At 36.2% G+C, this 26,708-nt stretch overlaps 1 protein-coding gene across 17 annotated transcripts in view; it reads left to right on the plus strand.

The window, feature by feature from the left end:
- The window catches only part of Tenm3 (teneurin transmembrane protein 3), a 2,554,979-nt gene that overhangs the window by 1,865,084 nt on the left and 663,187 nt on the right, over positions 1–26,708 (plus strand). The window lies entirely within an intron of this gene.

Raw genomic sequence — 26,708 nt, forward strand, 5'->3', positions numbered from 1 at the left:
CAGCCACTCGCCATGCTCTGGGCCGCAGTACTTTTGAGGACCCATAGAATGCTTCAATTTCTTTTAAAATCAGAAGAAAAAAATCTATTTTTAGTTTGAAGATTTTTAATATATAATATATTTATTTGTCCATCAATGTACCTATAAAGTGTAAATTTTTACCTTTTTTTAATGGAGGGAGGGACAAACAGACCTAACATCCATAGAAGTCACAAAGCAGCTTTGGGACCCACATAGAGCAGAAACAGCTGGAAGTGGCATTAACACTGAACAGGACAGGGACAATAGAGATGAAGTCAAGGGGAAATTCCGATCAATGATGAGAGGGAAAGATGGCCAGGAAATCTCAGAAGCCAACTACCATACTTTCCAACACTACAGAAAAGCAACAGAAGAGGGAGCTCTGGGAAACTGGACAAGTTACCCTGGACCAAGTCTCATTCTTAAAGTCCAAGAAAACTAATTTCACATAGAAATGAACAACATAGAAGTATTGAGGTCAAATCTCATACAATGTTGTGATAAGAAAAGAAGAGAACAAGTAATAGAATAATACCCCAACAGACAATGAAAACACACTAGAAAGAGGTGTCCTCAAAAAAAGATCAAAACACTAACCTATTATTTCAAAACAAGCTAAGACACTAAGAAACTGACACAATACATGAAAGAACAACATGAATCAGAATTAGAAAAGCTCAGAAATGAGGTGACAGTATTGAGGAAAGAATTAGAAATTAAAGTGAAAAAATCACTTTAGAAATAAAGTTAAAACCAGAAAGAACACCAGGGCTTACAAACATAAGAGCTAATATCTTAAAAGAAATAGAAAGCTTAAAAGAGAGTGAAATTTTTAATATCAAAAAGAAAGAAATAAAATTCAACAGAAAATGATCAACATTGCAGGAAAGAAAATAAATTTTAAAATATGGTAAATAGGAGTTTTGGAAGAAGAAAATCAAAACAAGAAAATAATAAATACTAAAACAGTAATTTTTTTTCTTTTTTTTGTTAAATTCTTTTATTGGTACATTGTAGGTATACAACACAATTACATTTCTCATTGGGAATTGTACCTTTACATAATGCATCTTGGTTCTTATTTTTTCCCCATTCCTAGCCCTCCCTTCACCCCTTCCACCCTTCCCTATTTACAAAGACTTTATTTCCATTTTTTCCATGATTAGAATGAATAATCGATAATGCAAAATAGCAAGAAAAGGTCCAAAGGGGTAGGGGTAGTGGGAGGGGCAGGGGAAAGGAAAGAAGAGAAAGGAAAAATGCTGAGAAATGGAAAAAATGAAAAAAAAAACAAAAAACTAAAACAGTAATTTAAGAAAATCTCCCCCACTAAATTATTTGAAAGTACACATGGTGTTTCTAAAATCCAAAACGACCAACTCCAAAACAGAGTCTAGTAAGATTATGGGAGTCTACATTTTTAAAAAAGTCTTTGGGGAAAAAAAAAGCCTTTGGGCATTTGAGGAGACAAACACCTCATTATTTAAAAGGAAAAGAAAATCAGATGATCATCAGTCTTTGCAAGAGCAATGTTTTATGCAAGAAGAAAATAGAGTAATATATTTTAAATACTCAAGGAAAAACTGTGCACCATGGATTTGATATCTAGCAAAACTGACTTTCAAGTATAATGAGTACAGTTACACTGTTGCCAGCATGCAAGAATTCAGGGAATATTGTTCCCATGAACCCTGTCTAAAGAATCTACAGACCAAATGAGCTCCAAACTGCGAAATCCCTAGGGAGACATTAACTTAAGGGCTGATAGTAAGCATTAAATATATATTTACCCTTGAAAGTGAAGCTAAATCAGTGCTAAAAGGCAGAGAAGATGTATAGTACATAATGGTTATATGGTCTTACAATGCAAATATAACACAACTATTAAAAATGGAAGGAATATATATGCGAAAATACCTTGGGTATTCAGTAATGATATTGTTGGTGATATTTGCATTGTTATTTCGAGACCATTGTGTGGTATGACATAAAACAAATGAGTAACTTGTGGGTTTGTCTAATTCTATCATTTCCTATATCCTTAAGAGTCAGAATTCTAGGTAAGAAAAGGATATAGTTTAATAGTGAGGCAATTATGAAAGAAAAAAGTAGATACTGGTTTAATAAAGAAGTAGAAGCTCTGTAAGCTCAAGTATAAATAAAAATAAAGACTTAAATGCTAAGTATTTAATCATTAAATGTATTTAGCTCAATCCACTAAAAAAGACTAAAATCCATGATCAGCCTAGTAGCAATGAACATTTCTTTGTACATAGCTTGTAGGTTTGAATATCTTTCCTCAATGAAAGAAGTGAGGACTTCCTAGAGAAATGGCTGATTCTGGTGTTTGTCTTATAATTTTTTTGTCATGTATTTGTTTTTGTGTTTTATGTGTCTCTGTTTTACTTTTTACTTTACACTGAAATGCTTATAAAGCTGAAATGCCTAAGAACACCTTCTTCTTCTTTTTTATTAGTATGTATTTCTGATATAAAATAGTGATGTTCTTTTGGGGGAATTGGTATATGCATGTAATATATGAGTGTATTAATTATGTTTGATCCCTTACCCGCCCCCCTTACATCTTCCTTCCCCCAGTCCCTTTTCTATCTCCAAAAGTCTGACTTCTTGTTTCCTAAAACCTTTTCTTTATTTTATTTATTTACATATTTATATTTTAGGTTTAAGAAAAAACATCTAATATTTAACTCTCTGTGTATTTTATTTCACTTAGCATTGTGATCTCAAGTTTCATCCATTTTCCTGCAAATGACATGATTTCATTCTTCTTTATGGCTGAATAATAGTCCCTTGTGCATATATACCACATTTTTTTATCCACCCATCTGTTGACAGCCATCCAGGCTGTTTCCAGAGCTCAGCTATTATGATTTGTGGTGCTGCAAGCATGGGTATGAATTTATCACTAGAGTGTGATATTTTATTCTTTCAAGAATATATCCAGAAGAGCTATAGCTGGATCAAGTGAAATATCTAATTTGAGTTTTTTGAGAAATCACCTACTGATTTTCATAGGGTTTGTCCTAGTTTACATACCCACCAACAATGTAGAAGGGGTTATTCCCCCACCCTCATTCTTGCCAGTATCTGTTGCTTTTTGTGTTCTTGATGATAGCCATTGGTCTAGGATAAGATAGAATCTCAGTCGTGATTTGCATTTCCACAATAGCTAAAGATATTGAACAGTTTTTCAGGCACTTATTGGCCATTTAGCTAGAACAATTAGGCAGGAGAAAGAAATAAAAGGGATATCAATTATTTATATTATTTATATTATTTATATAAATTATTTATATTTGTAGATGATATGATTCCTTACATGGAAGACCCAAAAATTCTATCAGAAAACTTCTAGATCTGGTAAAGAAATTCAGCAAAGTAGCAGGACACAAAATTAACACACAAAAATCAATAACATTCCTGTAAACCAATAATGAACCCACCCTGAAAGAAATCAGGAAAACAATTCCATTCAGGATAGCCTCAAAAAAATTAAATAACTAAGAATCAAGCTAAACAAGGAGGTGAAATACCTCCATAATGAAAATTACAGAACACTGAATAAAGAAACTGAAGAGGCTATTAGAAAATGGAAAGACATCCCTTATTCATGTATTGGCAGAATTAATATTCTTACAATGGCCATACTATCAAAAGCAATCTACAGGGGCTGGGGATTTAGCTCAGTGGTTCTGCTACCTGCCTCACAAGGTCCCCAGTTCAATCCCCAGTACAAAAAAAGAAAAAGGAAAAAGGAAAAGCAATCTACAGATTCAGTGCAATCCCTATTAAAATAGTGAAAATTATTCACAGAACTAGAAAAAACCCAAAACTTCATATGAAATCTGAAAACAACCAGAATAGCCAAGGCAATCCTCAGAGGTGGGGAGACTAAAGCAACTCCTTTGCCTCAGTGTCAACAAGTCTTGTCCTTATATATCTTCCTAGGCTCCAACCTCTGTGTTTCTTCCTTATTCTTTGTTTCATTAGGTAATTAATGAATATTAATCATGATTACAGCCCAGAGCATGATACCTTGAGTGTTTGCCCTGCTCACAGACCCTTTCAAATGAACAATAACCTGAAATTATATATGTCACTATGCTTTGTTGTATGACTTTCTGCTACCTAATCCATAGTTGATAACCAAGGATATGTAAATTTATTCAACATGCATGTATTAAGTAGCTAATATTATGTATTATAGAAATGAACAAAATACACCGAGGGCCTTTTCTCCTGGGTCTCCATTGCAAAGGCTGGTCCTCTGCAGGCCATGAAACCTCTGAAGAATATCAACAGTAGCAGCAGCAGCAATAGCAGCATCATAGCCAATCTTCACTGAGTGTTACAATGTGCTAAGTACTGAACCAGGCAAATTAACTCCCTGTCTCTCGTTTGCTTCTGGTACATACTTATAGAATTAAGATATTAAGTTTATCTTTATTTTATAGAAGAAATAGAGCTCAGAAAATATAAATAATTTGCTTTAGTTAATGAAGCTAATAAGTATTAGATCCAGAATTCAAACTCAAGCCATCAAAATTAAGAGCCCAAAACTTTAAACTGTTGTTTTAGTTACTTTTCTCATTGCTGAGACAAAATACCCAAAATTAAAGGAGGAAAGTTTTATTTGGCTCACAGTTTGTAGACGTTTCAATCCATAGTTGGCTGCCTCCAAGGCAGGGTGGCATCACAGAGAAGAAACAATTCATGGCAGGCAGAAGGCAGCAAACAGTGAAATGATAAAGAAGCAGCAGCAGCAAGTGACCACAGTAGCCCTCTTTCTGTCCCTTTTATTCTATCTAAACTACATGCCCTCACATGCAAGGTGGGCCTTCCCATTATCAATGCCTAGAACTATGCCAAATGAATCATTGGAGTAATTTTGTAATCACACACCCTTGATCCCAGCATCACACACTTAATTCCAGCATCACACAACCCTAGATTCAGCCACCTCTGAAAAGCCCCACCTGTGACCACATGAGACTTTAGTGAGATTTCTAGGCATAAGCCCTAATAACTTGATTGCTGGTTAAACCAATAAATATCCTCTTAGTTAGAAAATATGAATGTAAATCAGAGAATTCTCTAGACCAAGGATAAACAAACTAACAGCCTGCCAGTTATATTTAGCCACACTATCTTTCTATCAAAGCCAAGCTAAGAAGAGTATCATAGAATGCCTTGTGCTGCTATAACAAAATACCTGAAACTTTGTGATTTATAAAGAATCAAAATATATTGGCTTACAGTTCTGGAAAGTCCAAGATCAAGGGACTGCTTCTGGTGAGGTCCTTCTTGATATATCACATCACATAGAAAGCATCACATGGTAAGAGATGTTGAGGGAGTAGTCTCATTTTTAAAATCAGGAAGCCATTCTGCAATAACAGCATTAATCCAATCACAAAGATGGATCCTTCATGATATAATTACTTCTTAAAGACCCCAACCTCACAACATTTTTGCATCGGGATTAAGTTTCTAACATATGAATTTGGGGGGAACACATTAAAACACAGCATTGTGCTCCTGATTCCAAAATTCGTGTCTTTCTCATATGCAAAATACATTCATTTCACTCCAAAAGCTCCCCCACATAGCCCAAATTTTAATTCCTTCTAACATCAGTTCAGAAGTTTGAAGTCTACAATCTCAATCTAAATCAGATATGTTTGATACCCACGGTATGACTCACTCTGAGACTAATTCCCTTCCAGCTCTGAGCCTATGAAACCAAAAATAGTTATATGCCTCCAAAGTATAGTGTGAAACAAGTATTGGATAGAGATTCCTCTTCTAAATTGGAAAAATGGGCAAGAAAGGAGGGGTAACAGTTCTCAAGGAAGTCCAAAACCCAATAAGAAAGCAACATTAAATTTTAAAGCTCCAGAATAACCTTCATGATCCCATGTCCAACCTTCATGATTCTATGTCCCACCTTCTGGGCATACTGGTATACAGGTTGGGTTTTCAAGGCCTTTGATAGCCTCTATGGCTTTGTTTGATGTTAGCTGCCCCAAAACTCTACTCCCTTAGAGTCAGGTGCCTGTACCTCTCCCACACTGGAGTCACATGCTGTTAGCACTTCAGTTCTGAGATCTCTCCACCAGCCCTGACACTACAGTTCCCCTGGACATTGCCTTAGGAAGGACTCTCTGTGGTGACTCCACTTTCTTCCAGCTGTCCAATATATCCTTGGAATCTACATGGAGGCCACCGTGGTTCAATAGCTGGCATATTCTGCATATCTCAGTCAGCTGAGGCTCACTGCTTGCAGCCTCCAGAGCAGCGGCCCAAGTCACACCTGAGGCCACTTGAACCACAACTGGGGTGACTCAGAAGCACTGTTCCAGAATGCAGGAAACTGACACTTAAAGTAGTACAGAGAAGTGAATGCTGAGTTCCTTCAAGGTCCTCTCCGGAAACTTTGCCCTCAGTCTTGCTCTGAACCTGTGATGTGAGGAAAAGCCTTCAATATGTCTGAAGTACCTTCTAAGGTCTTTCCTTCATTGTCTTGGTGAATAGCACAGAGCTCTTTTCTATCTAAGGTAATGTCTTTGTCAAACAGTGGCTTGGCCCAACCCCCCCAGCCCCCTTCTCTCTCCTTCGCTCCCCCTTTCCCTCCCTCTCTCCTCCCTTTTTCTTCTTGGGACTAAGAATTGAGACAAGTGGGACCAGGGCCGTCACACTGAACTGTAACTCCACTCCTTTTTTATTTTTTATTTTGAGACAGGATCTTGCTAAGTCACTAAGTGCCAGTCTGGACTCAAATTTGTTATCCTCCCCTGTCTCAGCCTCCCAGGGTGCAGAGATTCCAAGTGTGTGCCTGTTCTCTTGATTATAAATTGTCTTTAAATTACTCCTCTCCTCTTGCATCTTACTGCATGTGATTAAAAGTAGCCATGTGGCAGCATGAACACTTTGCTGCTTAGATATCTTCCACCCACTATCCTAGTTCAACATTGTTAAGTTCTGCCTTCCAAAAAAGCCCCCAAGGATGGACACAATTCAGCCAAGTCCTTTGCTACTTTATGACAAGGATGATCTTAACTCCAATTGCCAATTCCTTGTTTTTCATTATCATCTGAGATCTGATCAGAATTGCCTTTACCATCCATATTAACATTCTGATCATAATTTAAGTAATCCCTAAGATTACAGCTTGTCCTATACTGCCTGTCTTCTTATGAGGCCTCACCAAAATAGTCTTTAATACTCCATGCACAAGCTTTTTCTAACCTATTCTTTCAAATTCTTCTAGTCTCTATTAACCAGGTCCAAAGGCACTTCCATGTCTTTTAGGTATCTGTTATAGCAACACCCCACTTTTAGCACCAGTTCTCTGTTTTACTCCATTGCATGCTGCTATAACAGAAAATCACAGGCTGGGTAATTTATAAAGAACACAGATTTATTTCTGACAGTTCTAGAAGCTAAGAAGTACAAGATCAGTGGGCCCATATCTGACAGGGCCTTCTTGCTGCATGATAACATGGCAGAAGTAGAAGGGGAAAGGAGTATGCATGTATGAAAAAGAAGGAAGCTGGATTTATCTTCTTATCAGAAACCCACCCAAAATAATTACACTCTCGCTATAATGCCATCATTCCATTCATGAGAGCAGAGTACTCATGACCTAATCACTTCCTAAAAGTCCTCCCCTTTCAGCATGTTTACATTGGAGATTAAGTTCCCAACACATGTACTTTGAGGGACACATTCCAACCATAGCAAATGGTTTGTGTATCATTTATTGTTTGGAAAATATAAAACAAGTTTATGATATATTTAACTTACATGAAATTCAAATTTAAATACAAATAAAGTTTTATTGGAACATAGTCATGACCATCTACTTACATGTTGTCTATAGCAGCATTGAATATTTACAACAGAGAGCATATGGCCAGAAAACTAAAATATTTACTATCTGGACTTTAAGAGAAAAGGCAAGACTCCTGATCTAGAGAACAGACAAGAGAACTTAGAGAGAAGAGGAAAAGGCAATAATCGGAAGCCATAAGGCAATGAATTCAAAAGCAAATATAAGTCATGAGTTGAAGAAAACAGAGCCCAGGTTGCCTGGGAGTGGGAACAACAGAATCCAATACTTTAAACAGTATTCTCCCATGATATTTGCTCTATAATGGCTGAGACTATGTTTTGCCTTATCTCTTTACATATCCATTTAATAAACTTCAAATCAACTGAGTTAAGCAAATGTCAGCAAAGAAAAATCTTTATAAGTTTAGCTAATCTTTGTTTTTGTGAGGGTGATTTGATTGATTTATCAAAACTGTTCAATCCATCAATCGATCAGTTACTACCAATGATTAAAAGACAAAACTTACTATTTAAGTATTTGAGATCTCCTGTCTAATATCACGGCCAATAATAAAAATGTTCTTCTTAGAAATTTAATCTCATTTTAGTAAATGATACAGAAAAGTCCTTTGCTTGGAACTCCTCAACTTGGCTTTAAATTGTTTCAGGATTGGATGTAAATGGTGAATTAATTCTGGGATTTTTCTGGCTCTGTAGTATCCTGAATATGAGACCAAATGCGGGGAGTGGGGGGTGGGGGTGGGGGGGATTGAAAGTATAGCCTCGGGTATCAGACCATCTGGTTTGGGTCTGCCTTTGCTTCTCAGAATCTGTTTGACCTAGGCCAGTTTCTTAGCCTCTTTAAACTTTAGTCTCCTTATCTATAAACTAGGATCAGGATTATGCTTATCTCCCAGAGTTAGTGGGAGGATTGAATGAAATATGGCACTTGGAGTACTTAGATGCACTCAGTAAGTGCTCAATAAATGTTCCCAGTCCTCTCAACTGTGTTATCTTTTATACTAGAAAACTATAATAAGAGTGGTGATATGAGGAAATAGTGTTAAAGGAAATTAGCTTTTTGAACAAAGGACTATTTTAGTTTTAGTTTACAGATTTTCCAAAATAAATCTTTTTTATAAGTCTGAAAGTTGATCCACTTCAAAAAAAAGGTTCATAAGAAACAAGACAAACAGAATTATAATCAAGGTATTTACAAAATTTCTATTAATACATATATTTATGGGTACACTTTTAAGAAGTAGGCTCACCATCTAAAAATTCCCTGGACATATAAATATGCCTAATGAGTTCATTCTAGAGAATTAAAATGTAAACTCAACTAAGACAAACTTTTCGTACTGTCCAAGGCATTATATAAATGTTTCATATACTAAAATCTGGTAAAAGTAAAGGCTGAAATCAATTGTTCTTTTATTTCACCTCTAAGATGTTAATAAAGTTTAGAGAAAAGAACTTTGTATTCATCTGACAACACTTAGCTTTGAGTCCAGTCAACTGCCATTCATAACGAAATTTCTTAGCTGGGAAAAGAATACAGTGAACCTGGAATTCATTGTTTACCTACATCTTCACTACTAGGAAAGCCCACTAGGCAAAGAGAGCAGTCCAGAGTTCCCCATCACTCCTCACATGGCTGATAACAATCCTTTTCTCTGTTGACATCAAAACCAAAAGAAAGGAACCACATTTATTCAATTTTTTAAAACCTCCCTTTTTTACATCAAAGCTTGACCAGTAAGGTTCTTTTTAAACTATTGTGGTTATACCATTATAATAATGATTATATGAAAACTGAGTGATAAGTAATTCTTGATATTAAAATGCCCCTTTAAAACTTTCCCTGATGTCACCTATGAAATTAAGATATCCTATCTTTCACAGGTTGACACAGAGAGACAACTGCCTTTTATTGCACCAAATACTCTTTTTTGTTTTGGCAGCAATTACACTCTTGATTCTTCTGAGTCCAAGTGTGTTAATGTAAATCACAGCTTTCTTATCCAATCCAAGTCAAAGGGTGAGAGAATGTTAATGCCTCCTTTAGGAACTAATCTAGGTTTGCACCTCAGCCCCCTTTTACCAGTGACATGCTGGTAAATATTTAATAACCAGTGGAGTGAGGGCTGTCACTGGCCAGTTTCTCTGGTATACACTGTGTCCATTACCAAGTTTGACCTACCAATGTGATATCATTGAACATGAAATTGAGAAGAGATACACACAATCAGCTCTCAAGCATATAAATCAGCAGCGCACTCTCTTGAACCTAAATTTTCCAAAGCAGTATGTTACAGTGGAAGGTAGGACTTCAGACTGGACACCAGAAATCCAAGTGAGACCATATGTCATTGATCTAAATCATTCCCTTAAGCAAGGTCCAGCCACTTCTAGTCTTCTTTAGTGTATTCTACCATGGCATCTTGTAGGCCCCCACTTCCCTGGGACCTGAAAAGTGACTATCATCTCTTTTTTAAAATATTAAGTTTATTACTACATTATAGGTATACATAATGATCACATTCATAGGGAATTAGTACCTGTACATGATATATCTTGGTTCTAATTTTTTCCCATTCCCCTTCCCTCCCTTCAAACCCTCCACCCCTCCTTATTTACAAAAGTTTTGTTTTCATTTTTTCCTTATTTTTTCTTTCCCTTCCTTCCTCTCCCCTAATCTCCCTTCCCATTTGAACATTTTCTTCCTTTCTTCCTCTTATATGAAAAGCCAGAGAATTGAGAAATGAATGACTCTCCTAGATCCTTTCCACCAGGTCATCCATAGTCATCTCTTTTGGCTCTTCTTTAACACACTGGGTTATTTTCCAGTCCCAACATGACCTGGAAAATCTAAGACATAAAAATGGTGAGATCTTCTTTCTTTTTTTTTTTTTTCCGTCCCCAAGACAGAATCTCACGATGTACCTCAGGCTGGCCTTAAATTCATGATGCAGCCCAGGCTGGCCTTGAGCTTGCAGTGACTTCCTGCCTCAGCTTCCCAAGTGCTGAAATTACATGCATGTGCCACCATTGACATATTGGCATATTTTTGGTAGTGGATGAGGTTAATTTCTTCTGAGACTAGGTTTTTATTCTGCAGTACAGTAGTATTCACTTTCAGAGTGCAGACAGATCAATTGGGAAACCTACTAATGCAGCTCCCCAACCTTCCCCTACCTCTGATTCGGCAGGTTTGAGTGGCAGTGCAAACAATCACCCTGGGGAGCTCTGTTGCTAGAGGTTCAATCTAGGCCCACTGCAAAGAGTTTGGGCAACTGCAAAGTTTAAAGTGAACAATCTACCCTCACTTCTGCCACCAACTTAAAGTTTGGGGGTTTCCAAAGCCACCATCAGTTTTAAAATGTTTTTATTTTGAGACAGGGTCTTACCAAGTCACTAAGTTGCCCAAATTAGACTTGAATTTGGGATTGTCCATGCTTTAGCCTCCCAGAGTTCTGGGATGACAAGCATGGGCCACTATGCCTAGTCTATGCTGAATTCTTTATTACATACCCACCTTGATATGCCTTCTGTCTTGATGTTCCCCCAAAGCCACATGCAGTCGTAGATGGGACCCTTTCTGAGGTGGGTGATTCTAGTGTGTGATGATAAGATTAAGGGCGTGTGATTACTAAACCACCACAAGTGAGAGATTGGTTTGGCACCACCCTAATCCCTGTAGTCTGAATAAGATAAAAGGTGCAGAAAGACACTGTTAAATTCCCTTTTTACCTTTGCTACCTTGTACATGCCATGTTGTTTCTCCTCTGTGATGCCTGTTTGCCATCCCTGCCTTGGGGCCAGCTGATTATGGACTGAAATCTCTACAAATTGTGAACTAAATAAAACCTTCCCCTTTAACTTTTGGCACCAGGTATTTTGTCTCAGCAAGGAGAGAAAAGTAACTAACACACACCTTTTAAGGAACTGTCCCAAAAGATAACCACTAGTCAGACTTCTGCATTTGGAAAAGCCAACTTGACCATCAAAATCAAATTTTCTATTTCACATTATCTATTATACATTTTAATCCTCATTTACACTTTCAGTTTCTCACACCAGAGAAACTATTCAGTATTTACACGTGTGTCCTATTTATTTTACTTAAGAGAATGAACTCAATGTGCATCCATTTAGCTATAAATGTCTCTAGTTTCTCAATTTTTATGGCTAAGTAGTACTCCATTTTATTAAAAACACACATGCATTTTCTTTATCCAGTCACCAGTTGATGGGCATTTGGGTTGTTTTCAAGTTTTAGCTATTACAAACTGTGCCGCTATAAACATGGGTGCACATATATAGCTGTGGTATGGTCTTTTAATTCTTTTAGGAAGATGTCCAGCAGGGGGATAGCTGGGTCGAATGGGACCTCTAATCCTAGTTTTTTGAGGTATCTCCATTCTGATTTCCACGGTGGTTACACCAGTCTGCACTCCCGCCAACAGTGGAGAAGGGTCCTTTTCCCCCAAAATCCTGCCAGCATTTTGGGAGGGGTTGAGGAAAGGAAAGAAGGGAAAGGAATAAATATGAGAAAAGGAAAAAATGGAAACCAAGTCTCTGTAAATGGGGAGGAGGATAGGGGTTGAAGGGAGGGCAGGGAATAGGGAAAAAAATAAGAATCGAAATGTATCATGTAAAGGTACAAATTCCCAATGATGAATGTCATATTGTATACCTAAAATGTACCAATGACCTTAATTAATAAAAAAAATCAAATTTTCTATAACTGGGCCTTTTGTTTAGGGACAGTGGGAGGTTTCCTCAGACACTGTCTAGTCAATAGGAGGACAATCGAAGAGCAAAAGCTTAAATAGGTCTTTTATAATCTTTAGGATTTAATGGAAATATCAAACAACAGATCTAATCTGAGCAACTTTGAAGCTTGCTGCATAAGAAATGCTATCTGAGAGCTTGTTAGTATTAATATTAACATTAGTATTAGCATTAGTATAAGCTACATAAACTGCCAGATAGCTTACTACATGCAGCAATAAAGCCAGAAACATACTCTAGCTCATCTAACACTGAAGCTGAGATAATATCTCAAGATAAAAACTGGAAGCAGGAAGAAGAGCAACTAAAATGGACCATGTTAGAATATATCCTCAAGGTTTTAACTGAAATGTGCTATGGAGCCACACCTTTTAGCTCACCTTAAACTCTTGGCACACTTCATCTAGTTTGTAATTATATAGAATATATGGTATCATATGGATCTTTTTTATCTAAAGAGAGTGGTGTGGAAAAGGTTCACTGTGCACTCAACTGGTTGCTACTTGCCTGAGTCTGGTGAGACAGAACATTCACCCACGCAATTTACATAAAGCAGATTTATTCCTTACATATAGGCATCAAGGGACAAACAGAAGCTAAGATTCACCATGAGCTGGTCCCAAAGGCTAGGCAAAGTTGCTTAGATTGGGTGAAGTTTCATCCAGAGTGCCCCAATTGTACTTCAGATGAAGGACTCCAGAAAACCAGCCCCCCGCCCCACCCGCCAGCTTACATAGCTCAGGGTCACAGTACTCACTGGGCTACTGTGCTGAAAGGCATCTTCTTTCTCAAGGGGGCTGGAACAGAGCCCAACTCTTCCTGCAAGTTTCTGCTTATCTCAAGATGCTATATTTCCAGCACATTCTACAGCTGTTCCTGAAAATTGCAGTAGTTCCTTCCTGTGACTGCAAAACATTCTATAGCTTTAGTTACCCAGGATTGACCATGTCTGAAAATATCCACTAACCAGAAAATTCCAGAATTAAACTATGCATGAGTTTTTAATCTCTTTTTATGTATATTGTTATAATTGTTTTATTTTGTTAATTATTGTTTATCTCTTACTGTCCCTAATTTATAAATTAAAATTTATCATAGTTATACATATACAGAAAAACAATAGAGTATATATAATGTTTGGTACTCTCTCTGGCTTCAGGCCTCCAGTGGAGGTCTTATGACATATTTCCTGTGGGTAATCATGGGATCCCTACACAAGAGAGGAAAGAGGAAGAATGAGGTTGGCCCAAGGCCACCTGGAAAACTGCCCTGTAAGTGGCATTGGGCCTTCAGAGTAACAGAACTTGTTATTCAAGTGAAGGATAAGTGTGTCTGTGAAGCTCTCAAATTCACAGCCTTTTAAAAAGAATGGCAGGCACTTAATAAGAGTTTCTTTTTTTTCTGTTAATCACATTTCTGAGTGAGTTGAAGAAAATCTGATAGGAAGTTTCTTGATTTACTGAGTAGGCTCTGATTTTTTCCTTATGATGCTTAACTTCAAGAAAGAGGTTCAGTCAGAGCTATTGCATAACTAGAGGGCTTATTTCCAAATAGTTTCACAGCCCTTAGGATATTTAAATTGTTACTTTACCCATTTTTTAGATAGGTAAGTGCAATACAATAAAATGCTTAGCATTTTCAAGGATCATAAATCAAGCTCCTTAAAATCACTTTAAATTTGTTTTGACATTTTCTGTACTTTATCACAATCAGAGAAGTATCTCATATACAGTACCAGTGAAACAAATGATACAACATTTCATGCCCTCTGCTAACCTCCACAACAGCTTGGATTTCCATTTAGATCTGTGTGTTAGTTACTTTTCTCTTGTTCCTGAGACAAAATACCCAATACCCAAAGTTAGAGGGGAGAAGGTTTATTTGATTTACAGTTCATAGAGGTTTCAGTCCATAATCAGCTGGCTCCAAGGCAGGGATGGCAAACAGGCATAGCGAAGGAGAAACAACATGGTGCGCACAAGATAGCAAAGGCAACAAGAGAGTTTCACTGCATCTTTCTGCCTCTTTTATTCCATCCAGACTACTGGGATTAGCGTGGTGCTAAACCATTAGTAATCACACACGCTTAATCCCAGCATCACACATTCTGGATTCAGCTACCTGTGACTGCATGAGACTTTGGGGTACATCCAGTCCCAAACCATGACAATCTGCCTATTTAGAACTGTTTGTATCATCAACAAAGGTCTAACCTCCAATGGGGACCCTACTACCATCACAAACTCTCAGCAAACCACATCGTGTTTCTATCCACTGGCTCATAGCTATCTCAATTTTTGCTGGAAATTATAGAAAGTGATTACTGTTGCTAAAATACCTACAGTTGTAGATGATAAAGCTGCACTAAGAAGACTTCAGATATATGGATTTTTCCTTTGCTTCATGGAAGCTCTTAGGCCAAGACAACTGAATCACGAATGCTGTTTCCTCTATAAAAAGGTAGAATAGGGAAATGTAAAATCATCTTCTTGTAATGAATCCCACAAACTGATTTGCTCTATAACTCAATTTGGTCATCTATAAAATGTATTAAGCATCTATACTAACCTAAGCATTTTGGTCAGTCCTGTGATTAGAAAATGAGTAAGACATATTCTCTTCCCTCTAACACTTGTAGACTAATATCAGAAGAGATTTGTGAAACCATGGAAGGAAATAATTCCAGAGATTATAATTGCAAATACATTTGCTATACAAAAAGGCTAAAAGAGAAAATAAAGCAGGTATACAGAGAAATTATAACCACTTACAAAACTTTATTAAACAACCTCAAGACTTCCATTTTTGTTTTGTTAACAGCAGCATAGCCCAGAGCAGGCATCCCAGAGTCGGTATCTCATGGCTGCCTTGGTTGTTTGACTGAAGTTGGAACATCATATTGAGGTCTGATTTTTCAGTTTCTTTCCTTGTCTTCCAGACCTCATTACAGAAAGGGCTCTGTGAAAGGTGTTGATGATTTGCAAAAGAAAGGGAATTACAATTAATGACCCCCTTCCCTAAAATAACTTGAGTGGATGACACTGAGAAGCCATGAGATTGCATGTTCAGGAAGAGAAATAGGCAAACTATGACCCATGTGGCAAATCCAGCCTAGCACTTGATTTTGTACAGCCTGTTCTATAAGAATAGATTTTACATCTATAAGTGGTTGGGGTGGGGGAAGTAGAATATTTCAAGACATAAAAATTATATGACATTCAATTTCACTATCCATGAATAAAATTTTATTGGACCACAGCCATATTCACTCATCAATATCTTGTCTATTACTGCTTTCATCTACTACAGAGTTGAAGAGTTGCAACAGAAACCTATGGCCTGCAAAGCCAAAAAATATTTACCATCTGACTCCTTATAGGAAAAGTGTGCAGAACTTCGCTCAAGAAAACAGATACTTAAGCAGCTGTTGTAGGATCTGGAAAGTGTAATCCAGAATTAAGGAATGGGGTTTTCAGTTTTGACAAGAGGACTGATGGTAATCATTAGAAAAATCTTCCCATATGTGATGTTAGTATGATCCCTGATGTGTTTTCAAATTTAAATAGTGGAATTTTCTAAAGATGTGGAAAGACTGAATAGACAACTAGCAATTTGGTATAATTTAGACTTAGGCTTGCCTGAAGAGATGAGGCTGAATCCAGGGAACAAATAGATGATCCAAACTATAGCAGCTCTAAAAACATTGTAATTTATTTAGAGTAGGTAACTTTTAGAATATGATTTTGTTAAAATCTATAATTTCAAGGCTACTTAACTAACAAGTGAAACTGATATTGTTAGCATATTGAATGCTTCCATGTAATTTTTGTAGGCATTCCCAATTTTTCTCAATCTAAAGTAAAGCATGTCAACTGATACTGGAATATAAATAATCGTATACAATTTTCTCATGGTTTCCTCTCAAGATTATGTGGATTTCTATTAAAGCTTCTGAATAAAATGATTCTCAATCTATCTTTACAAGTTTTCTTTCTTTATTTTTGTTAATTAGAATTTTTTTTCAGAGCAAATTTAGTCTGACAGGTAAATCAGCATTTAGGGACTTTTATTGTTCAAGCACTAATGCCAGATTCTCTTCACACACACTCTGTAGTACTCAGCTCCTAGAAGCAATAAACCATAATGGTCTCACTTACTGAGGCCTTTTAATTCATGGATCATAGATGTGATAAATCATAAAAACTCCTCTGGTGCCTTTTTGTCTAGAATGGCCAGATTCTTGAAAGCCAAACACAGAACACCTTTTTAAAGACCATCTATTCAATTAAATAAAGATGTTCACATTCAAGAATGAAAGTGTTTACAGAGGATGCATATGCAATGGGAAGATAATACACTTTGAGACAAATGTTGGCCCCTAATAAGTATTACTTCTATCTATGGGAGCTGAGGAGCTTTCTTCTTGTGTGCTTTATTGTCTGGCCTTCCTTTGGGATTGTGCTATAATCCCCTGAAGCCATTTCCCCCATTTCAAGGAAGGCATTTACAGGAGATGTCTTGGCATAACTCACCACAGGCCAGAGGATCTCCACTGAAACATACAGACTCAGGAAAGTAGAGGAATAGAGGAAGAATCAGTAAACAATCTGTTGTAAAAAGAGCTAACATTTAATTCACCTTATTTCCCAGGGTGTAAAAACCCCCACCAGGCCAATAGCACATTTTCTCAGTTCTTAATGTTCTGACTATAAAGCTAGAAAAACTCCATCTACGATATACAATACCATACCTATTTTCTTTCATTTTTACATTCTTAAAAATTACATTGTTCTCCTTTCTTCTGAATATTTGAATTCAACATGAGCACAGGTAAAGTTTAACTTCCCCATCCCATGAGCTACCTTGTCTTCCCTTAGTCTCTGCTTTTCAGTGCCATGTTCACTGCCTCTGCCCCACCCCCCTTATGGGAACACAGGTTATTGTACACAATACTCCTCCACCTAGGCTCTTCAGAGGAGCAAAAACAGAAGAAAGCACCAACAGTGTTTTAAAATATTCTGACCCTTTGTATCATCAAAGTTAATGCTAGTTTATAGAATTCATTGGGTCTTCACAGAGAAACTAATCAATGACTATTGACATCCTTCAGCACAATAGGTGTTAAATTGTGGTGTACTTTTTCATGTGTCTAAGAGGATTTTATTTTAGCCTTTATTTAAAGCAGCTCTAGGGAAAATGCAAAGCAATCTGCAAGTTCTGTTTCCCACTTTTATTAGTTCAATAAATGCCAAATATTAAAATTCTACAAAAATTTGAGCCAATTTGTTCACATGATTGTCTCATTTATGCTAACTGCTGTTCCAGAATCGCCAGTGAGTGATGTTCTTCAGGATTAGCTGCTAAAACCTTGAAGTTTCAGCTCCATATTGATTCCTCCTTAAATAAATGCTGTTCACACTTTGTAAAAAGGTCAATATTATTGCTAGTTAAAGAACAGTGAGGAACCCTGTTCTATGCTAACAGTCTAGATAACATACTTGTAAGACTTTGTTAACTCTATATTTAATAATGTTATTAAAGACTTATTTGTCCTCTCCTTCTTCAGATTATAAAATGTATAAAGATATTCACCCTTAAAAATCTAACTGAAACCTATTCTGAAGGTTAAGACATATTTATTCTTATACGAGACTGGCTTTTTAAGTGATTAAACAGTTTGCAAAATAGTTGGCACAGTTTAATAAAGGGCAATCAACTCTTTTATATGGAAGTGACTCACACTTCCAGAGACAATATTTGAAAAATCATCCTAGTTTGTTTTCTTTTATTACAGTTAAAGATTTTATTTGCTATCTTAATTTTGGAAGAGGATTTGAGATCATCCGCATGCTTTACTTCTTTTTCTCTCTTGGGTTGTTTTTCTTAAGGTCATTCCACAATTGAAATGAGCCTACAAAGGAGGGGAAAAGAGGTATTGCATCGTGTAAAGAATTTATGGAGAGGAGATTGAAAATTGTGTTTGGGGACTAGAAATAGATTTCACCTGTTCATTCTATCCTTACTCTCTACTACCAGAGATAATTGAGAGTTGACTGGACTTAAAGGAATAATGAACATAGACCAATGCATTTTTAAATATATGAAATGAAAATGTTAGATTATTTTCAAGTACTAAAATATTATTTTCAGGTACTAAAAACTTATCTATATTTTCTGAAAAAATGAGTCCAACATGCTAGCAAAGTTAGTCTGAAAAAAGTCAGATACCAAGTAAGTATTATAAATGAATCAAATATGTGTGTAATAGGGGAAGGGGTGGAAGAAAGGAAAGGATAGAATGAGGATGCGAGTGAGAAGAGGAGAAAGGAAGAGGGAAAGAAAATGAAGTAAAATGTTTGATGTCTGGAAACATCAAGAAGTAACTCACTCTTGCTACTTTTAATCATTTTTATGAAATTCTATCTACATTAACTGTTTAGAAATTTCCTACCTAGAATATAGAAAAATATACACATAATTTAACTATTCTCCCATCATTATAAATATTCCACAATAAAATTCTTTAAATTATACTATAAGATTTCCAGATACTTGCCTACTATATTAACCAAAGTCCAATCATTCAGCTTTTTAAAGTAATTTTAATTTTAATATATATTCAGCCAGCCTTTCTCTTTCCAATGCCTCTTTTTAATAGATAAACTCTGATTTTCTATACCTAAAACACTACACATTTTGTAGCCATATAAAGAGTTTGTAAGAATTATAAACAAAATAAAAACAATTGCTGAGAAAGAGCTTTAAAGTTCTTGAGTGAAATACATATAATGAGAATTTTTTGGACATCTACTTAAACCACTCAAAATAATAATCCTTCTCCTCCTCCTTCTTACTTTCTTTTTTCTTGACCACATTCCAGATTATCATACCATTAAACTTCAGAAATTAAACTGTAAACTATAACGAATTGACATAAAAAATGCTTATATAATATATGCACATATAAAATGAATTTCCCATGGAAAGAAATATATACTTATATATGTATATATGTGTGTATAGTACATAATAGGTGTATAAACTAAGTATTTTCTGTTTAGGAAAATATATATGCATGTGTGCTATCTTTAGAGTATTTAGAGCTAAAGGGTATTTATTTCCCTTTAGCTAAATTTCCATTTTTACAGACAATAGTAGGTTTGTGAAAAATCAGTTATGCACAATAGTCCCTCCTTATATATGGGAGATATGTCCTAAGACCCCCAATGGGTGCCAGAAACCACAGATAATACCAAATCCTATATATTATATTTTTCATATACATACCTATAATAACATTTAATTTATAAATTAGGAACAGTAAGAGATTAACAATTTATCACAGATCTTAGCAACCTTAGAACTTTTCCCTTTTCCCTTCAAGGGAACACTTTAAACTTCATATATGAGTTGCCAGCATCACTGACTCTTGCTCTTTGGCCCATTGTTAATGTTAAGTAAACTAAGGGTTATTTGAGCACAGTCTCTGCAGTGCGGTAGCAGTGGGTGTGACAGATAGCCCAGGGGCCTTCTCAGTCATTCCCAGCCAGATATCATATACAGAGTGGATGTCCTAAACAAAGGGATGGTTCATACCCTGAGCACAACAGCATGAGATTTCATCATGCAGTCCAGAATGGCCTATTATTTCAAACTTACAGATTATTTATTTCTGGAGTTTTTCATTAATATTTTCAGACTATTATGAATCATGGATAAATGAAACTACAAAAAGTGAAACTGTGGATATGGTGGAACTATTGTATAATTGATATACATGCAACATATACAAATGAAAATTCTGTTTGTATACAGTATATATTTTATTTTAAAGGTAATATGTGAACAAAATCTACAAACCCAATTTTTCCCTCAAAAACAATCATTTTTACCAATTTCCTTTATAGGTATATGCTGATCATTCAAGAAATAATTGTTGGGTGCTTTTATTTCAAATATTGTCCTGGGAATAGACAAATTATAAGGCTTCAGGTCCCTACTCTTCAAAAACTCACAAACTAGTAGTAGAAAGGTAAATACATAAAAGAATTTCAGTCCAGTCATTTATTTAATACATTTGGGGGTATCTGTCATGTACAGTGGGATTGCCTCTGATCTTAACACTCACTGAGAAACAGGTGAGTCATAGGGTTTACCAAGCAGGGGAATGAGGCAAAATAGGCTAAGAACATATTTACTAAACTTTGGTAACAGAATTTCAGAAGATGCCTACTTCAATATTTTTCACATAAAATTTCTCAGGCTAGTTAGGCAACTTTCTATTTTCTTTCAGTAATGCCATCTCCAACACTCTACGTGGTAGCAATGGTTTTAGCTTGATTCCTTTTTCTTTCTATTACTTCTCTGGTCCATGCTATCATTTAGATTCAAACACAATGATCTAGTCCAACATTTTATTTTTCAGTATTGACTTTGAATCCAAGACCTTTATTATCTGAGCTACATTCCCAGCTCCTTTTTATTTATTTATTTATTTACTTTTGTTTTCGGTACTGGGGATTGAACTCAGGACCTTGTGCTTGCAAGGCAGACGTGGCACCACTGAGCTAAATCCCCAGCCCAAATTTTTAAAATTTTTGAGACAAGGTCTTGCTAAGTTGCAAATTGCACAGGCTGGGCTCTAACTTGAGATCCTCCTGCCTCCTGGCTTCCAGGGCACTGAGATTATAGGTATATACCACCATTCCTATCCCATAACTTATTTTATCAGTGAGATGACTGAAGTCCAGAAAAGTAATGTAATTGTCCAAAGTCACCATTTCATCTTAAAATTATTATTACTCATTAATTTCATTTCTTAGAGAAGTTTAAGTTCATAAGAAAATTAAGCAGAAAGTATGGAGACTTTCCATGTATCCTTCATCCCCCTTACCCCCCCACACATATACACAATCAACATCCTGCAACAGAGCAATGTGTTTGGTGCCATTTACAAATCTACACTGACACCTGAAATCCATAGTGTACATTAGGACTCAATCTTGATGTTTTGTATCTGATGAGTCTGGACAAATATAGAACCACATATATCTGCTCTTCTAGTATCATACAGAATAATTTCACTGACTATTCACTCCTCCCTTCCCTAAACCTATACCAATCTTTATCTTTTCACTATAATTTTGTCCTTTCCAGATAGTCATATAACTGGAACCATATAGAATGAGGTCTGTTCAGATTGGCTTCTTTCACTGAGTAGCATACATTTAAGATTTTTCCATGTCTTTTTTTAAAATTTTATTTTATTGGTACATTTTAGGTATACAATATAATGACATTCATCATTGAAATTTGCACCTTTACATAATCTCTCTTAGTTCTTATTTTTCACCCTTCCCCTGCCCTCCCTTCAACCCCTCCATTCCTCCCTATGTCTTTTTATGGCTCGGTAGTGCATACTGCAGTTCTTTTTTTTTAAGAATGAGTAATATTCCATTGTCTGCACATGCCACACTTAATTATGCATTTACCTGCTAAACAGCACGTCTTGATTGTTCTCAAATTTTGGCAATCGTGAATAAAACTGCTATAAATACGTCTGTGCAGGTTGCTGGGTGGACATGATTTTTTAAATTCTTTTGGATAAATATCAAAGACTGTGATTGCATATGGTAACAGTGTATTTTGGTTTGTAAGAAAATAACAAATAGTTTTCCAAAGTGCTTTGCTATTTTGCATTGCCACCTAAAATAAATGAGAGTTTGTATTGTTCCATATCATCACCAGCATTTGGTACTATTAGAGTTTAGGATTTTGGTTATTCTCACAGGTTTGTAGTAGTATTTAATTGTTGTTTTAATTTGCAATTCCTTAATGGTATATGCTGTTTGACATTTTTCATGTACTTATTTATCATCTGTAAATCTTCCTTTGTGAGCTATATTTTAAGGTCTTTGGCTATCTTTTAAGATTTTAATTGGGTTGTTTGTTTCCCTATTTTTAAGTTTTAAGTGTTCTTTGTATATTTTGGATAACAGTTCTTTATGAGAGGTGTATTTTGCAAATATCTCCTCCCAGTTTGTGGCACGTATTCTCAGTCTTTGACATTCTATTTTTCAGAGAAGTCTTTAAATTTTGTGAATTCCAGCTTGTTAATTAATTCTCGATAATAGTTTTTGATAAAGGCATGGATGATGGTATTGTATATGCAGTCATTGGCAGACCCAACAACATCTAGGTTTTCTTGCATGTTATCTTCTAGAAGGGTTTATGGTTTCTTTGTTTTTAGTTTTTTGTTTTTTGTGCCAGGGATCGGACTCAGGACCTTGTGCTTGCAAGACAGGCTCGGTGGCACTGAGCTAAATCTCTGGCCCTTCTATGAGTTTTATAGTTTTGTATTCTACACATAGGTCTCAAATCCATTTTAAGTTAATTTTTGGGAAGAATGTATCTAGGTCCACTTTAAAAAGCATACAGGGATGTTCACATATTCAAAACACTATTGATCTTACTCCATTGTAGTGTCTTTGCTCCTTTGCTATCTATAGCTATAGAGTCTAATTCTGGGGTCTCTTTTCTGTTCCACTGATGCATTCGTCTATTCTTTCACCAGTGCCACAGTGTATTCATTACCGGAGCTTTATAGTAAGACTTGAAGATGGGTAGTGCCAGTCCTCTGATTTTGTTCTTTAATATTGAGGTCACTGTTCTTTTTTAAATTATTATTAATTTTATTGGTACATTTTAAGTATACAATATAATGACATTCCTCATTGGAAATTTGTACCTTTACATAATCTATCTTGGTTCTTATTTTTTTCCCTATTCCGCTGCCTTCCCTTCAACCCCTCCACCCTTCCTTATTTATAAAGACTTTGTTTAGGGGCCGGGGATTTAGCTCAGTGGTTTCACTACCTGCTGCGCAAGTGCAAGGACCAGAGGACCCGAGTTCAATCCCTGGTACCAAAAAAACAAAAACAAAACAAAACAAAGATTGTTTACATTTTTTCATCTTCTCATATTAATTCCATTCCCTTCTTTCCTTCCCCTACTCCTCCCACTTCCCATTCTCCTTTACCCCTTTTCTTCCTATTTCACCAATTCTACTATACCTTTTAGCCCTTATTTACACTTTCAGTTTCTCACACCAGAGAAACCATTCGATATTTACATATGTGTGTCTTATTTATTCCACTTAAGAGTATTGCCTCAATGTGCATCCCTTTAACTATAAATGTGTCTAATTTCTCACTCTTTCTGGCTGAGTAGTGCTCTATTTATTTTTTTAGAAAAAACATTTTCTTTATCCAATCACCAATTGATGGGCAATTGGGCTGCTTCCAAGTTTTAGCTATTACAAATTGTGACGCTATGAACATGGGTGTGCATATATCACTCACATGCACTAAACTAAAATCAAAATGGATTAAAGATCTAAATATTAAATCAGAAACACTAAACCAGCTGGAAGAGAGGTTAGGTAGAACTCTTGAAGACATTAGCATAGGAAAAAATTTTATGAACAAAACCTCAGCTGCCCATGAACTAGCACAAACAATCAACAAGTGGGATCTCTTCTTATTACAAAGCTCTGCACAGCAAGAGAAACCACCAGCAGTGTGAAGAGACAACCCACTGTGTGGGAAAAAATTTTTACCTGCTGTTCCTCAGACAAAGTTCTACTATCTAGAATCTATGAAGAACTTAAAAAAATCAGACCTCCCAAATTTAAAGACCCAATCCAAAAATAGGCATCTGAAATGAACAGACATTTCTCAGACAAAGAAGTAGAAATAGCAAGTAAACATATGAAAAACTATTCAAAATCACTTGTCATTTGAGAGATGCAAATGAAAACAACACTGAGATTCCACCTCACCCCAGAAAGAATGGCTGCTATTAAGAAATCAACCAAATGCTGGTGGGGCTGTGGGGAAAGAGGCACACTGCTCCACCGCTGGTGGGAGTGTAGACTGGTGCAACCACTGTGGAAATCAGTATGGAGATACTTCAAAGAGTTAGGATTGGAATTCCCATTTGACTCAGCTATTCCCTTGCTGAGTATCTTCCCAAAAGAGTTCACTATTCTTTTTTTTGGTACCAGAGATCGAACTCAGGTCCTTGCGCTCGCGCAGCAGGAGGCGAAAGCACTGAGCAAATCCCTAGTCCAAGTTCACCATTCTTGATCTTTTGTCTCTCCATGTAAACTTTGCAAACAGTTTGTTGATATGCACAAATAATCTGCTGAGGTTTTAACTGGGGTTGAATTGAATCTACAGATCAAGTTGGGAAGAACTGACATCTTGAAAATATTGAGTCTTCTTATCTCTGAACATGGAGTATCTCTCCACTTATTCTTCTTTGATATCTTTCATCAGAATTTTGTAGTTTTATTTGTATACATCATATGTATATGTATTGTGTTTACTTTAAACGTATGTACTTAACTTTTGGGGTGCTACAAGTAATAATGCCTTTTAATTTCAAATTCTACTTAAGTGCTAGTATATAGGGAAGCAATTGATTTTTTGTACACTAAATTTGTTCCCTACAAACTTGTTTTAATCACTGACTGTTTCCAGGAGTTTCCATAGATTCTTTCAAATTTTCTATATAACAATTATATCATCTGTGAACAAAGATGGCTTTATTTCTTCACTCCTCATCTGTATATATTTTATTTAACTTCAAGTTTCTCGGTTTTAAGTATAATGTTGGCTATGTTTTTTTTGGTAGGTATTCTTTATCAAGTTATGAAAGTTCCCCACCCTTCCTGTTTACTGATAGATATTCGGTTGTTGTTTTGTTTCATTTGGGGATCAAAGACAAGGTCTTCTCCCTAAACCACATCCCTAGACCTTTTTCTTTTCCATTTTGAGTTAGGGTCTCATGAAGCTCCTAGGTTGCCAAGGCTGAACTCGAACTTGCAATCTTCCTGCCCCAGTCTTGCAGAGTGCTGTGATTACTGGCTTGTACCGACACATCTAGTGAGAATTTTAACCATGAACTAGATATTAGATTTTGTCAAATGTCTTTTCTGTACCTATTGATATAATCAATAATATAACTGGAATAAGTACCACTGATCATGGCATATATTTATTTTTATGCATTATTGGATTTGACTTGCTAATATTTTTTAGAACCTTTGCATTGGTTCACATCTGTAAGCAAAATCTGTCAAATATTGTCCTGTAGGTTTGTTCGAAGGCAGATAAGCTGTACTGGGTACAAAGAAACTGCAGTCAATTGACATTTAGTAATACAGTGGTAAGTCTTGGGAGGAGGAGAAATAAATATTCTTAGTCCATGATTAAGCCTGTCTTTTGCTGAGTCTGTGCCCTGGACTGTGGACTGCACCAATGCTTCTTAACCCTTCACCACCTCTACCTTCAAGAGAGAGGATGGGTGGAGGAGGGTGGAGACTGGTATTTCTTGTCCCCCAGGTAGATTAGGCTCTGATCACAGTCTAGCAGGTTACTTTCCAATAAATCAGTTTCTCTCAAGGCAGACCTTGCTAAGCTTACAGAATCCTCTGGCATATTTGAAAATGATTCCTTTTTCCACTCTCTGCCAGAAACAGGAGAGATATTTCTTCTATAGTCACCATGAGAACTTGGTAGAGCTTGTGGAGGTGACACCCATAAAAGTGCAAAAAAAACATGGCTGAGACCCCTGTGATTTTTATCTCTCCACCTCCTCCACTCTGAGCCTCCAGTAGTTCATCAACTATAGGTCAGGTCTCCTACACTGGTTCTGGCTCAAGCAGATGTTTGGGTGGTGGGGTTCTGGTCTGTTAAACTGTGATTCTCTGTATCTACTAGTCTATCTCTACAAATTTTGGGAGAGTGGCTGGCCCTGAGACCCCACTTCTCTGACAAACCTAAAAAGAGTTGTTGATATTCCTATTTGCTTAGGTTTCTTTTCTTAATTTGTTGTTAAGACAGAGTAAAGACTTTTAGTATTCTAACAAGAAGTGATTATTAAATATGGTGAATGTTTAAATTTTAAAATTTTATCACAGTTAGATACATTGTTATTAACCCTCCACAAAATATTCCTCCTTGCTTCCAATA

The sequence above is a fragment of the Heterocephalus glaber genome, unplaced genomic scaffold, assembly GCF_053883595.1.
Source record: "Heterocephalus glaber isolate CG9 unplaced genomic scaffold, H.glaber_assembly_v1.0 deba00001461, whole genome shotgun sequence".
Taxonomy (NCBI): Eukaryota; Metazoa; Chordata; class Mammalia; order Rodentia; family Bathyergidae; genus Heterocephalus; species Heterocephalus glaber.